At 34.7% G+C, this 15,503-nt stretch overlaps 1 protein-coding gene across 2 annotated transcripts in view; it reads left to right on the top strand.

The window, feature by feature from the left end:
- CLOCK (clock circadian regulator) overlaps positions 1-15,503 on the top strand; it is a 118,087-nt gene that overhangs the window by 24,831 nt on the left and 77,753 nt on the right. The window contains exons 3-4 of one of the 2 annotated variants that reach the window (XM_054566752.1): positions 4,893-5,023; positions 8,768-8,867. The exons of the other annotated variant lie outside the window; for it this stretch is intronic. The gene's annotated coding sequence lies outside the window, so the exon portion shown is untranslated. The remainder of the gene's footprint in view (positions 1-4,892; positions 5,024-8,767; positions 8,868-15,503) is intronic. 2 annotated transcript variants of the gene reach the window in all.

Raw genomic sequence — 15,503 nt, 5'->3', positions numbered from 1 at the left:
ATACAAAATTGTAGATTTACCTGAAACATAATGAGATTTTTTTTTTTTTTTTTTTTGTGATTATATGTCACAGCATATGTATTGTGTGGCTCAAGACGACAGTTCTTCTTTCAGTGTGGTGCAGACACCAAAAGGTTGGACTCTCCTATGGGTGTCCACACAAAGGGAGCACAGAACATGTTGTTAGTCTTAGGAGCTCTCCAGTTGCCATATTGACATGGGCTGTGTATGTGGATACTGACATCCATGCCAGAAGACTCAGTTTCTTTCTGAGCAGTGTGTTGGATTTCTTTAGAAAAGTGTTGCAGTTTTGGGCTTATAGGTTACACTGCGCCTTGCTTAGCCAGGAAAGGAGTGCAGAGAGGAACAGGTGCAGCTGTTTTCTAGGTTGACTGTTTTCAGCCTCTTTATCTGCTAACTCTGAGCCTAGAGTCTCAGGACGATTGACTCAGACCTCCACTGTATCCCTTCATGTGTGAATTTTGGGCAGTGCTTTCCTTAGTTTTGTTGAACCTGTTAGTCTTACCCTTGGAACCCTTGGAACTTACTCTTCTCCAAAATTTACATTGTCATTTCATCTCTTCATAATGTCTTCCATTCCTTTCATTTTTTGTAGATTTACTCCTTTTTGTACTTCTGTGCTGCCTTACCAGTAGATTTTCCAATCAACTGAACCACCTGGCTAGGGCAAGTCCTTTTCTTTTTAAGAGTACAGTTTGTTTAGAAGAGGAGTAACATCATTTTGTAGATCACCTTTGATAGAAAATGTTGGAGAAGAGGCAAACATGAATGTTTGTCATCATCTCTTTCCCTCTCCAGCTGTTCTTGAAAAAGAAAGAAATTGACATGTCACCCCTAAATGCTTTTACAAGTTTCTTTAAAAAGTGAAGCTGTTTTCTTACATAACCTCAATATCATTACTACATCTAAACAAATTAATGGCACTTTCTGAATATCATACAATGTTGGTTTGTTTGAATCAGGTTTTAAATTAGGTACATATATTTCAATTGATTATGTTTCCAGTCCTTTTATTCTTTTTAATTCTTACCTGAGGATGTGTTTATTGATTTTTAGAGAGAGAGGAAGGGAGACTGAGAAACATTGATCTGTTGTTTTCTGTTCATGCCCCAACTGGGGTTGGAACGCACAACTTAAGTATGTACCCTGAATGGGAATTGAACCTACAACCTTTTGGTGTACTGGACGTCACTCCAGCCAACTGAACCACCTGGCCAGGGCAAGTCCTTTTCTTTTATTTAAGAGTACAATTTATTTGGCAGAAGAGTGACATCATTTTGTAGATCACCTTTGACAGAAAATGTTTGAGCAAGTCATTTTTTCAGTTTTGCTATTAATTTCTTACAGCAAAATCTTCCTCAAATAACACATGTTTTTGTGTTGTTTTTTCTTTTGCTTTCATCTTCACCCAAGGACATTTTTTTTTTTTTTTTACACTTCATTTAGAGAGAGAGGAAAGGAGGGAGAGAAACATTGATGTGAGAGAAAAGCATTGATTGGTTGTCTCCGTTTTGTGCTCTGGCTGGAGACCATATGCTCCTGGAACTGGGATCGAATCCCCAGCCCAGGTATGTGCCCTGACCAGGAATTGAACCCTCAACCTTTTGGTTATGGGACAGTGCTCCAACCAATTAAGCCACACCAGCCAGGGCGTATGCTTTTGTTTTAAAGAAATATTGAAAACATATACAATAGTATGCAGAATAGAATAATGAAGTTCCATCTACTCATCACGCTGCCTTAAAAACTATTAACTCGGGACCTGTCTTGTTTCATCTATATCCTTACCCACTTACCCTCTCCTAATAAAATTTGAGGCACATACCACATACCATTCACCTGTAAACATTTCTTATTCTTGAAACTAAAGGTTCTAAGTCTTTTTGAAATTTTGAATAATTCACAAGTCTCCAATCCCTTTTTCTTCTCTTCCCTCCAAGTTGAAGGAACTGGGTCAGTTCTATAGAATGTTGAACATCCTTGATTTGTCTGTTTCCTCCTGATGTAATTTTACATATTCCTTTCCTGTATTAATGTGAACTGGAAGTTTGGCCAAAAGCATTGTTTCTGAAGCTTCCCCTCTCTCTCCACGGATTGCTCCTTTAAAGGACCTTTTTAGACATGTTTTTCCTTATTATTTGCCTCTGAGATGTGTGCACAGATACAGCATTATTCTTTGGAGGGCAAGAAACTTAATTTACTCTTTAAGATTTTTTCATCTTTGGGTGTGACATTGTTACTATTACGAATATAAACTAAAGGTTTCATAGATTCCAATTTGACTCTTTTTAAATAAGAATGTTTTGTTTTATTTCTAATTTTTATTTATTGATTTGAAAGAGAGAGGGGCATTGATTTGTTGTTCCACTTATTTATACATTCATGGGTTGATTCTTGTATGTGCTCTGACCAGACACCAAACCCGCAGCCTTGACATATCAGGATGATCCTGTAACCAACTGAGCTTACCCAGCCATGACCTAAATAAGAATATTTTTAAGTAGTACAATCTTTTATATATTTTATTACATCATGGGGTATATAATATCTGGTTGTCTCACTTTTGGAGATGCTAAGATTGATTATAGTACATTCAGTTGGTGACAGTATGATCCATTGTGAAATTCACTATCACATTTTCCCATAATGGTTTTAAAAACCATGATGATTATTGCCCACCTATTCATTACTTTTGTTTTAATTAGCTGAAATTTTTGAAAAACTAGCCATTACCAACTAGGTCTCTTTCGATACCTTGAAATATAGTTTGAAATGACAGGCAAGAAAGAAAAATGCTATATTAATTCCTTTTTACTTATCAATTTTTTTCTCCTCCTCCTTCCCCTCGGCCTCCCTTGTGTTACTTTTGCTGGAAGATATGACATGAATTTGGCAGACGTAAGGCCTGTTTTCAACTTCTTGAAATCATAAAAAAATATCTTTAAGTTGCAGACATAAGGCAAAGGTGATTGATAGAATGTACTAACATATTTCTTATTTCTCTGGTAATGGTTAAAGTGAAGATCATTTTGTTCTAATTCAACATGCTTCCCAGATCTTGAATTCTAAGTGATTCTAGGTAAATTATGTAAGGTGTTGGCCATAAGCTTTTCACCTGGGTGAACTAAATTATAGCTGTCTTCATTATTTATTATCAGTGTTTTCATTGGATTTTCTCTCAGGTGAGGTTGTTAATCTGAAGTTTGTATTCTTATTGCCTAAAGTTTTAACAGCCCACTGGGGCCGAAATATCTCCTTTTTAATGTCAGGGTTTATCTTTAACAAAAGCATACAGGACAGGGAAAGACAAGACCACCTTGGATATATGTATGGTGATTCCATTAAAGGTTACCACCACCACCCTCCTGTGCCCTCCCCCATACGAGTATTTCAAATTATTTCTTAGGTGTTGTGTTTCTGTATCTCAGGGAAATGCATTAGCGTGAGATTTCAGATGTGTGAGAGAGATATCTTGCTCTTGTTAATGGGAAGAGGGAGAGTTATGAAGTGTAGGAAAGGAGAAACTGGCATGATGTGCTGACCTTGATATTAATTCTAGTAACTGGTTGGAAACTGGAAATTAAGGGTCTGTAAATTGATTATCTCAAAACCGTCTTGTTCCCAGTGTAAAGACTGCTGGATTAAGGTTTATCTTTTATCATTATAATCACTAGATTATAGTGTTGAATCTTGTTGTGTATTATTCACCTACTTTTTATTTTCATAACTCTTAATTCCTTAAGGCCTTTCATTATAGTGCATTGTTTACTGTGATTTCTCTCTGCTTTTGGCGTAAGGATTCTTTTCCATTCTTCCTTAGCGTGCTCCTCAGTGGAACAGGTTTTCATTCTTCCTCTTTGTCCACCTTTTAACACCTGATTTTTTTTTTTTTTTTTTAATTTACAGCTAACTTCCCTCAGGTTTTGATTTTTTTCCCTGTTTTATCTGATTTTGTGTGTTTGTTGGTTCTTCATTCATTCAAAAAACAGGATGGTCGCAAAAATATAATTGTCACAGGCTATCAATCTTCATTATATTTCAGTGACTGAATTCTACTAGGGCAGGAATTTGGTGTGTTTTCCTCACCATTGGGTATGTAGAAACTGTTACAGTGAATGAATGAATGAGCAAGGAACAGACTTTCTACAGCTCTTTCCTTAATAGAACTTGTCACAAGGGCTTCCTTTCAGCTTCCTTTTCAGATCCTTGAGGCTAAGGGACTGGGAAGAGCTTCAGAATGGCTAGTACACTGTTGTCAAGTAGTAAGGGTTTTTCGAAATGGACTCTGCGTTTCAGCTCTGGGTGAGACTTTGGGATTCGAAGCAGATTCCTTCACTTCTTACTTTCCCTTTGCCCATCTCATTTCAGAGATGCCTTCTTTTATTCCTTTTTTTTTTCTGAGCAGCCACACTGAACTTCTTTTACTTCCTCATCAATACCATATTCCTCTGGCCCTTTGGACCTGCTGTTCCTCTTGGCTGAAATATGTTCTTTCTGTCCCCTCCCCCTTGCTTTTTGGCCAGATACTGTGCATGCTTACATTAAATGTCCCTCCTTTAGGAGGCCTTCTCTAACCAATTTCTACCAGACTGGTTTGCATATCTGCCATGCTTTCTCTTCATAGAATCATCATTCTTTAAAGCCTTTCATCCCATTTGGAGCTGCCCTACAGACTGAGCTCTCTGAGTGTGATGGTATGTGACATGTTCATTGCTACATCCCCAATTCCTGGCACATAGAAGGTCCCAATTAATGTTGAATATTTGGATGGGGAAAAAAAACCACTGGAGATATTGTTACTTAGTATTTGGTTAATATTTCTGCAGCTGCCTTTGTTTTATAGAATTTTTATTTTATTTTTTCCTGTAAAGCTGTCGAAACTCAGAAGCTGATTCTGTCTCAGTGTAAGATGCCTTTGGGAAATTCTACATTCCTCTTAGATGGATCTTTAGAACTTGGTGAGTTTCGCTAGACAACTTCAGTCTTCATTTTGAGCTCAGAGGTATGCCATCATTTTTTCTTTCTTTCTTTCTTTTTTCATAATTATTGGGTGTGTTGAGGTTTGAAATCTCCTGGCAAGAAGAGTAGGACAAAGTATTATAAAAATATTTAGGTCATGATCTGTTACCTTCCTTGATAGCTTTTAATTATCTTCAGAATTTTCATTCTTATGAGGAGTGAAAAGCTATTTATTGGTAAGATAATTGATATCCAGATGTAAAGTATTTTCAGCAATTCCTGGAATTTTTCAAATTTATTGCCCAAAAGTAGAATTTATAACTTTCTTTTTTCTGAGATAAAGAAAGGTAATTTACAAATGACTGAGAAGTAGAGTAAGAATTATTTCCTGTTGGATTTTAGGTTTAGAGATAAAGAACCATTTGATTAAGGCGAAAAGGGCCAGTCACCTATTGCAGCTCCAGCTTACAAGCAAGTCTTTTCTGTCAGGGGTCTGTGCACACTACCAGTCTAGCCTGCTGCCTGTTTTTATGTGAGCATGAACTAAGAATAGCATTTACATTTTTAAATGGGAAAAATAATAAAAGAAGAACACTACTTTGTGACATGTGAAAATTATATGAAATTCAGATTTCAGCATCGGTGAATAAAGAAAGCTTTTATTAGAACACAGCCGCTGTTATTTTTTACATACTCTGTATGGCTGTTTTCAAGCTATAGTGGCAGAGTTAAGTAGTTGCATCAGAGACCTTAGGGCCCAGACAGCCAAAAAATACTTACTATGTGACTCTTTCCAGAATAAGTTAGTTGATTTCTGCTCTATGTGGTTGGAGTCTACGTGGTTGGAGAAGTATTTATAGATTGGGTGCCAAGGTTAAAAGAGGAGTGGGAGGAAATTAGAGGGAGGTAAGAGTCAGTACCAACTCTCAGTGATTTGTTTACGCTTTTTTCTGTCCTAGAAAGTGTTACTCATATTATAATTACACTGACCTGTGTCGCTGTTTTAAAATAGAAAATAAATCAAGAGAAACTGATATACTTTTTCTAAAATGAATGTACATATAGAGAAAATTAGTATAATACTCTCAATTTTTACCAGGATTTAATGTTAGCATAGCTTTTTAAGCTCTTAAAAGATTATTTATACCTTTTGTATAGTTCTTTTTCTAATGTATGGAGATTACCTGTTATTTTTAAGTGAGAGTACTAATATATTACTTGGAAACTTGTTGGTGACTCAATTTTGGGGATGTAGGTACATGGTTCTTTTCGGAGTCAAGGGATAGGCATGGAGGACAATCTTAAGAGCTCTTCAGTCAAACAGACAGCTTATATTAAGAGATAAAAGACCACAACTTTAGTATCCTTTTTTGTTCCTATAGAACACTTAATAGTTTTGAGACTTTGGAAACATTTACAACTCTGAATCTTAGTTGCTTCATTTTCAAAATAGGAAAAAATAATACCTGTCCAAATTTACTAAATTATAGTTTCCTAAGGGTAGGTACCTTTCCTGTTTTTTTTAATCTACTGGGTCCCCCTGTGGCTGTCATAAGCATGGCACATAGTTGGCACACAATCAGTATTTGTTGACTGTGTTTGTTGATCTGTGGTAGTCTAATAATTGTCTGTGCGTGATCACATAATTCCAGTTTTTTCTTTTTTTTTTTTTTAAGAAAAGGTTTGCTTATTGGGACTGGGTGTTTCTGTTAAGCATAGGAGAGAATTTTTATTGAAAGCAGTGATTTTTCTCTGGATTCATTCTTTATAGATAGTCATCAAGTTATTGGCTAGATTTATTTGTCTAAGTTGTTATATATTGTTATTTTTTGAAATCTCAGGAGACTAGTTGAACCAGTAATCCAAGAATTACCAATCTCAGAGAAACCTAGAAGCCTTCTTATTGTAAAGCTTTAAAAGGTATACATACTAAAAGCCACTCATCTAAGTCTTATGAAACTTTTCTCGACTCTTCCACCGAACCTCTTTTTTTAATGAAACTTCCCTATATAATTTGCTCAAGAACACAACTTTTAAAATCTTGTCTTTCATAATACCTTGTAAAGATAATACGATTTAGAAGGTACGTAGCTGAAGAAGAGTGTTGCAAATTAAAGGACTTTACAGAGATATGACAGCTAAATGCAGTACATGACTCTGGACTAAATCCTGTCCTGGAGGTGGAAGAAAACCCTAAAGGACTTTATTTACTCAGTTAAAAAAAATTGGGAAATAGACATTAAATAAAAATATTTTATAATTTTCTGAAGTTAGTAACAGTGGTTATTTAAGAGAATGTCTTGGTTTTTAGAAAGTACACATTGAAGTATTTAGGGGTATAAGAACATGATATATACAACTTAATCTCAAATGGATCAGAAGATATGTTTGTATATGATAAAGAAAATGTTGCAAATGTTAACAGTTGGTGAATCTGGATAAAGTATATATAGGAGTTCTTTGAACTCTTCGTATACTTTTCTGGAAACTTAATTATTTCCAAGTAAAAAGTGTAAAAAAAAGTCTAGCATTTAACCAAAAAACCTGGAAATTATGTCCAAATACTGTTGCTTTTAAATTACTATTTACTTCCATTAAAAATATACTTATAATCCTTGATTTTATTTTTCACAGTGCTTTCACACATGCTGTATTTACATAGTGGCACTATTACTGAACAGTATTTTTTGTTGGGTGGTTTATGATTAGCAATGTTGTCATCAAAGTAGGTGCTCTGTTCTGTGATGCTTTACTGGATTTAATAAGTTTAGGACAAAAGTATTTTATAAAACAGATTTAGTTATTTTAGAGTAATGTGGAGATAAAATTAAATAGAACTTTGCAAATGTAAACTGCTGTACAAAGATAAGATCTTCATAGTAACAATATTCTTGCAGATTATCTCAGTTATTTTAATCATAAGATCTTGATTGCATACCAATTAGTGTAATTTAGAACTTTGAGAAATTTTAGGTATAGTCAGTTAAATACATTTTCATGTATCCTGTACTTTTCTTCACTTCAGCTTGTTTCGTTAAAAATCTATTAAGTGTTCCCTTAGCTCTGTAAATATACTTTGTCCTTAAAAGTGGATCTGGTTTTTTTCATTAAATTTATTTGTTTTGAAAGAAATTCAAGAATAAGGATATATTATAGTGTTTCTCAAAGTGTTAATAATTACATACATTTTGAGCATTTATTTTGTGCTAAGCACTTTACATTTAATAATTTGTTTTGTTTCCACAACAACCTTGTGATGACACCTTGACTTAATTTGCTGTTTTCAGTTTCAGCTAAAACTGAGCATTAGGTGCTAGACCTCAGAAGCCTTGAGTTTTCTTACTTATTTTTGCCAGATACAGACTATGGGAGCTAGTGATCTGGAACTTAATATAGAAAAATTGATCAATTGTATTTACATTTAAAAAAAATACTGTCTTAGAATTTTCTAGTTTGTGAACATGGGATAGATACTTCAAGCTGGGCTTTCCATTGCCCTCATAATGTGGAAAGGATCCACATATCAAGATAATTGTTCAGTAATTATATTGAAAAAGGAAGTAAATAGGACTTTTAGTGATCCAACTAAAAGGCAGACTGATGTAGAAACCTATTTCTATCAGAAACTTTAATTTCACCAACAAATAAAAATAACCTAAAAAGAAAAATTAAAAAATCAAGGGACTGATACAATGCCCACTTTCAGAAACTTTTTATATTGAATTAAAACATGCTATATTATGAAGTGCATAAATCCTGAGTGTCCTTTTGATGAAATTTTATGAAGTCGTCATTTTTTAACCAATACCAAGATCAAGATGTAGATCATTTTCATCAATCCAGGAGCCTCCTTCATGCCCCCTGACAGTCCTCACGCACTCCCACAGGTAACTGTTATTCTGAGTTCATTCACTCTTCCTTAGTATTGTTTGCTTTTGCATTTTTTGTCTGTCTGTATTTGATCATCTTGTTTAATAGTTGTCCATGTTGATTTATATAACAATAGTTTTCCTTTTTCATTGCTTTGTAATAACATCATTTGTATGTATACACCACAATTTATTTCTCCATTCTACAGTTGATGAACACTTGGATCATTTTCAGTTTTGGGCTATTATGAGCGGTGTTGCTATAAACATTCATGCATGTCTTTTGATGTACATATGTATGCATTTCTGTTGGCTAAATATCCAAGAGTGAATTACTGGATTAGGGTATTTGGCTGTTTAGCTATAGTAGATCCTTCTAGTTTTCCAAAGGGATTGAATTGATTTTACACTGCCACCAGCAGTATATAAGAGTTCTTGTTGATCTACATCCTCACTGGTACTTGAAATTATTAGTGTTTTTAATATTAGCTCTTCTGCTGTGTATCTAGTAAAATTTGTTGTGGCTGTAATTTATAATTCTTAGTACATGTTTACACACTTGCTCATCATTTGGATAGCCTTTTGAGAAATGTCTGTTTGTGTCATTTGCCCACTTTTCTATTGGGTTGTCTGTCTTAATGGAGTTTTGGGAGTTGTGTATTTATTTATAGTATAGATTTTTTTTTGTTGGATTAAGTATTAAAGCTATCTCTTCTTAATTCTTTTAGTAGCATATCTTGATTAGGATAATTGTTTAATTTAAAAAAATGTCCATTTTATCAAAGTATTCTTTTATGGTTAGTGTTTTTGTGTGTCTTAAGAAACCTTTGCCTATCCTAAAGCCAAGAATATATTCCTATTTTTTTCTATAAACTTAATTGTTTCAACTTTTACATTTAAGTTTATACTTGGTATGTGGTTGGATTCATGGATCATTTTATTTTTCATATTGAAATCCATTTGATCAAGCATGATTTATTGAAAAGACTATCCTTTCCCTACTATAATATACTAGATTCTTTGTTGAAATTCAGGTGACTTTTTATTTGTGGATCAGTTCTTAGACTCTATTCTATTTCATTGGTCTATTTTTTCTTGTGCCAGTGCAGTACACTTTCAGTTAGTGTAGCCTTAAGTCTTCTAGTTTTATTCTTCAAAATTGCTTTGGTTATTTTTGGTACTTTAAATTCCAGCAAAAAATTTTATAGTCAGTCATCAGTTTCCCAGTAGATAAACAGCCAGACTCCTGCTTAATGTTAAGCTAGTTTAATATTGTTTCACTTTAAATTTAATGCTGATTCTATAGATCAATTTGGATATATTGGACATCTTTTAATATTGAGACTTCTAATACATTATCATGGTATATGCCTTTGTATATATTTAGGCCTTTAAATTTTTTTCCCTAGAAATGTTATTTTGTGTGTAGCGTTCTTACACATCTTCCATTAACTTTTAAAGGTTATGTTTTTAAAAGTTCTTATAATTTAGAGATCATAATGGAGTACATGCAGATGAAAGGATATAATTTTGGGGATTTGCTTTTAATAATGCAAAGGGGGATTAGAAGGAATGGAGAAGAGGCAGAGTAAATTAAATAAGATTATGATTTGATAATTGTTGAAAGTGGATGATGATTATGTGCGTTAGTACTTTTGTTATTCTTTTTTACTTTTGTGTATATTTGAAACTTTCCATAAAAAGAGGTTTTAAAAAAAATGTAATGACTACAGTAGGTTGAAATACACATTTATATAAGAATCCAGAAGTTCATAATAATACTTTTTTAAAAAATCCTCATAGGCACCAGTTCATTACCATCTGAAAATTATTGGTAAATGAGAGAATCAATCATTTATTCTTCTTTTTCTACACTTTTAAGGTAACTAAATAATTAGTGAAAGTTTACCATTATAGAAGAATCACAGCAAATAAATGCTGGGAGAATGATAGGATTAGGAACTCACCAGAGTGCATCCTCTAATAAAATTATGAACCTAGGTAATGATCAGTCAATGAGTACTAAAGCCATTAGGTAAAAGTTTGTTGGGAAATGGACATAATACAATAGATGGGCCAAAGTGTAGTAAGTCTCTCTGACTGATTCGAACTAAAAACATATATGGTGACAGAAGGAGATTCGACTTTGGGTAGTTAATACGCAGTGCAGTATACAGGTGATGTATTATAGAATTGCACACTTGAAATCGATATAATTTTATTAATCAATGTCACCCCAATACATTTAATAAAAACACTGTCAGTGGAATACAAAAACCAAGTATCTACAGACTCTGAAAGTTAATAATAGAGAGCAAATCAAGAAGGGAAGGCATAACTTGAAGAATAGTCTGTGTAATGGTGAGTGATCTTTTTCTTTTCCATGTCCCAGTTTTGACCAAATGGGCTAAATTGTGGAACTGTAGAAGTGGGTATAGCAGCTAGCAAAAACTCAGGGAAACCCCCATTTCTAGCCAGACGGTAAGGAAAAGGGGTCTTTTCTCTCTCGTTTGCCTTGAGACCATCTCCACCTTTAAAGAATGTTGCATTGCCACAATGGCACAGTTAATTAAAACTCAGAGAAAACCATTTCCTTGGTCAGAGAAATGGGGAAACAGGCCCCTGGAAACGAAAGCATGCTGGGGGCCCCTCAGAGACAAGAGAGCTGATGTGAGAGGATATTCCCTAATTGTGAATATGAACCCACAGAAATCCCACCTCACACATGAGCTGCACATGCACAGAACAGACCTAAAGAAACACAACAAAGACTTTTAAGAACTGGACTGCAATATAAACTACCATCCAAGTCTCAGATTTGTCCCTGAGTGATGCATGCAGAGGACATGCCCAAATAACACAGTAAAGACTTTGAAAATAGAGCTAACACTGGGACTGCTGCCCCATAGAAGGCTATATAGGGTATACTTCCAGCCTGAGCTTAACAACAACAACAACAAAAATCTTCAGAAGATGTTAATAGAATTTAGAATTTTATAACAATTTTTATGTCTAGGATATAATCTAAAATTGCTTGACATAAAAGAAACAGGAAAACCTGACAATTTTTTATGGGAACAGGCAAGAGATACCAATCCTGAGATGCTCCAGATGATGGAATTAACAGAAAAAGACTTTAAATCAGCTGTTATATCCATGTTCAGTGAGATAAAAATGGACACTTCTGAAATGAATGGCAAGGTAGCTCTCCTCTGAAAAATAAAAAGCATATAAAAGAAAAAAATGGAAGTTTCAGAACTGAAAAAATACAATAGTAATACCCTCTAAAACCTACCCATAGGCCTTGTGGCTGTGAATTTTTGTGCCATTTACACATTCTCTTTTTTTCCTAATTACTACTGCATACTTGCATGCTGCAAAGAACGTCTATCTGTGCCATTTGAGCCCCATCTCCCTTGATACTCCAGATCCAGATAGGGCCTTTACCTGCCATTTATCACTTCAGGTACGAATTAAGCAAATCATTCAGTGGGTTAAAAGTAATAGTCAATTAAGGGGTAAACATACCCACAAATAATTGTTTATTTGAAAGCTTTGAAAATAAATAGGGATCGATAAGTAGAAATGGATAGCATGTGTATGTATCATATTACAAAATCTTAAAACTTAAAGGTAATAAATTTTATCCTAAATGTAAATATAGATAAACTGCTTATTTTGGTGAAGAGAAAATGCTTAATGATTGTTTTCTGAATAATCTGTGGTTCAGGATGCATCTAAACTTGAACTAGTTTTCAGTTGGTTGTCAACTTGTTTGGAGTATTTGGCTGCTCAGAAGCAACCTGGCAGTTTATCCAAGTTTTAATAGGTCAGAACAAATGTCATTTTATAGAGTGATTATACTGCAAAAAGTTAGAGGAACACTTGAGGCCTTCAAAAATTGATATATTTTTAGTGGTATCTGGTGGCCTCATTGATGAAGTTACACATAAGATGTCAAAAGTTGTCATTATATTTATATATATTAGTTTTTATTTACTAAATATCTCAGCTCTCCTGAGCCTAGTATTTCATAATACTACTTAATAATCAAATTTCTTAACAGGTCCCTAGGATTTATAGTATTAATGAAATTCTGTACTTCTTTTAGGGTAATATAATTCATATTCATTCTACCTCCACTTTTTTTCTAGAGAACCATCTCAGAAATTTATATACGCTTGTCTAAGACTATTTCATAATCAGTCCCCTCACCCGTTGTCCATGTCCATGGGTCCTTCATACATGTTCTTTGATTATGAAAGTGAGGGGTGGGGTGAGTGGAGGGGGGGGCAAAGGGGGAAAAATGGGACAACTGTAATAGCATAAACAATAAAATATTTTTAAATACAGACTATACCACAAAGGTTGCAATTTAATTAATCTTGTTTGTATATCTGTTTGATACTCAGAAGTTATACCATTTTTATACATTCTCTGGCACATTAAATAGTTGTCCAAAAGAACTCTGCTCTTACAATCAGGTGGGTGTTAAACAAATCTTTGTCATTCAGGAAAACATCCATAGAGCCTGTTGCTGCCATATAGCAATAAATTTATACTTTGGTTTCATTTGAATTCATGCAACTGGAATTATTATCCATATATTTTTAAAAGATTTTATTTCTTTTTAGAGGGGGAGGGAGGGAGAGAAACATCAGTGTGTGGTTGCCTCCCAGACGCCCCCTGCTGGGGACCTGGCCCGAAGCCCAGGCATGTGCCCTGACTGGGAATCGAACCAGTGACCCTTTGATTCATAGGCTGGCACTCAGTCCTCTGAGCCACACCAGTTAGGGTTTATCCATCTGTAGTTTTCCATTCTCTTGAATAAACATGAAAGGAAAAAATAGTTCAGAAGTTATGAACATACTGGCATGGTGGTACACTTTTATTTACTGATAGATCAAATTATCTTTGATGTTTCATCTTCTCCAAAAGATACTTTATTTTGTCTTTGCCAAAGAGAGACTTCTTTGGTCATTGTTTGTGGTAGGCAGAATAATGGCCCTTCAAAGAGATATGCATCCTAATTTCTGGAACCTGTAACTATATTATGTTACATGGCAAAAACGAATAGAGGTTCCTAATCAGCTGACCTTAAAATAGGAAGATTATTTTGGATTATTTGGGTGGGCCCAATATAATCACAGGGGTCTTTATAAGGAAAGTGGGAGGCAGAAGATAACGGCAACCTGAGAAGAACTTGACCTGCTGCTAGCTTTGAAGATTGAGGTGGGACATCTCTAGAAGCTTGAAAAGGCAAGGAAACAAACTTTCTGCTGAAGTTTCCAAAAAGGAATGCAGTTCTGCACACACCTGGAGTTTAGCCCAATGAAACCAGTGTTGGACTCTGACTTATGGAACTGGGAAATAATAAATTTGTGTTGTTTTATTACATTAGGTTGGTGGTAATTTGTTATACCATCCAAAGGGGACTAATACACAGTATCTCTGTTTAGTTTGTCACTAACAATATGAGTTTAATGTATGGATTAATTGAATCCTGATGTGAATGACAATGTGATTTCCTGAGAACAATTTCAGTTTATTATATTAAGAAGTCATTTGTGTTGATAATATGTTCGGCATTAATGGGCAGACATTTGTTTACCCAGAGGTCTTTATTTTCTACTTCATGGCAGTAGTGACAAGTACAAGTTTACTGTCGCTGCAGAATAGGACATATGTGTACAGTGAGGCTAGAATGAGAGATGAAGCTGGAGAAATGGAATGAGGCTAGAAAGGGAAGTTGGCAAAACAAGTGATCTTCAGAAGTCTTGATTTCCCCTTCCCACATTCTTCAATATTTGTATTATTTGTGCCTATGTTAGTAAATTCTGTAGTTGGAATGGTAAGTTTTTATCAGCAGACTTTAGCTGTATTAGAATTGTAAGCAACCATTGCATATTCCCATTGAATGGTTTATCTATATTATAAACATACAAATGAATCAATGGCAAAAAGGAAGAGTAGTGTTTAGACAGACATGAAAAAGAATTAAACATCTCTAAAGGATGATGAGAAACCTAACCAACAGAGACTGTCACTATCTGATATTCCCCGACCATCTCATACCAACTCGCCTTGCTCCTTCATGGCTTCTGTGGGCTAAGAAACTTGAAGGCCCAGCAAAATTAGGAGGCTAGGAAAGATTTTTTAAAAAGGCATAAACATAAATAAATAAATTAGAGCTATATTGCTAATTTTAAAAAATGCACTTTTGTGTGTGTGGTTTTGAATCAAGCTGATTACATGCTGTATTAGCTTTTGTGAGATATAGAGGGATAAAGTGCTTGAAATTGAGATGGAGAGGTTTATGATTATTGGTAATGGTGAGTTTGAGAGTAACTTCAAGGCAATGAGTGGGAGATAGGATGGACCACAGGATTGTTGGAGAAGAGAAGGTCAAGGAACTGACTGGCTAGGATGTTGGGAGGATCATTTATGTAGCTATTAAAATCCAAAAACAGTCACAAAAGAGGTGTTGGACAGAATACTGGCCCTTAGGGAATGAGAGGGCTTGTTCTAGGGGTTTATGAATGGTTACAACAAGAAGAGAATGATAGTTGATATAGTCTGGAGGCATGAGAGTCAAAGTTGGAGATTTTAGGGATGGGAGAAAATAATTCAGAAATGATAAGTGAGGAACAAGGA

This window comes from Pteronotus mesoamericanus, unplaced genomic scaffold (genome assembly GCF_021234165.1).
Source record: "Pteronotus mesoamericanus isolate MK-2021 breed Mesoamerican mustached bat unplaced genomic scaffold, CSHL_Meso_final contig_180, whole genome shotgun sequence".
Taxonomy (NCBI): domain Eukaryota; kingdom Metazoa; phylum Chordata; class Mammalia; order Chiroptera; family Mormoopidae; genus Pteronotus; species Pteronotus mesoamericanus.
The sequence above is the reverse complement of the archived record's forward strand: the minus strand, read 5'-3'. Positions and strand labels throughout refer to the sequence as shown.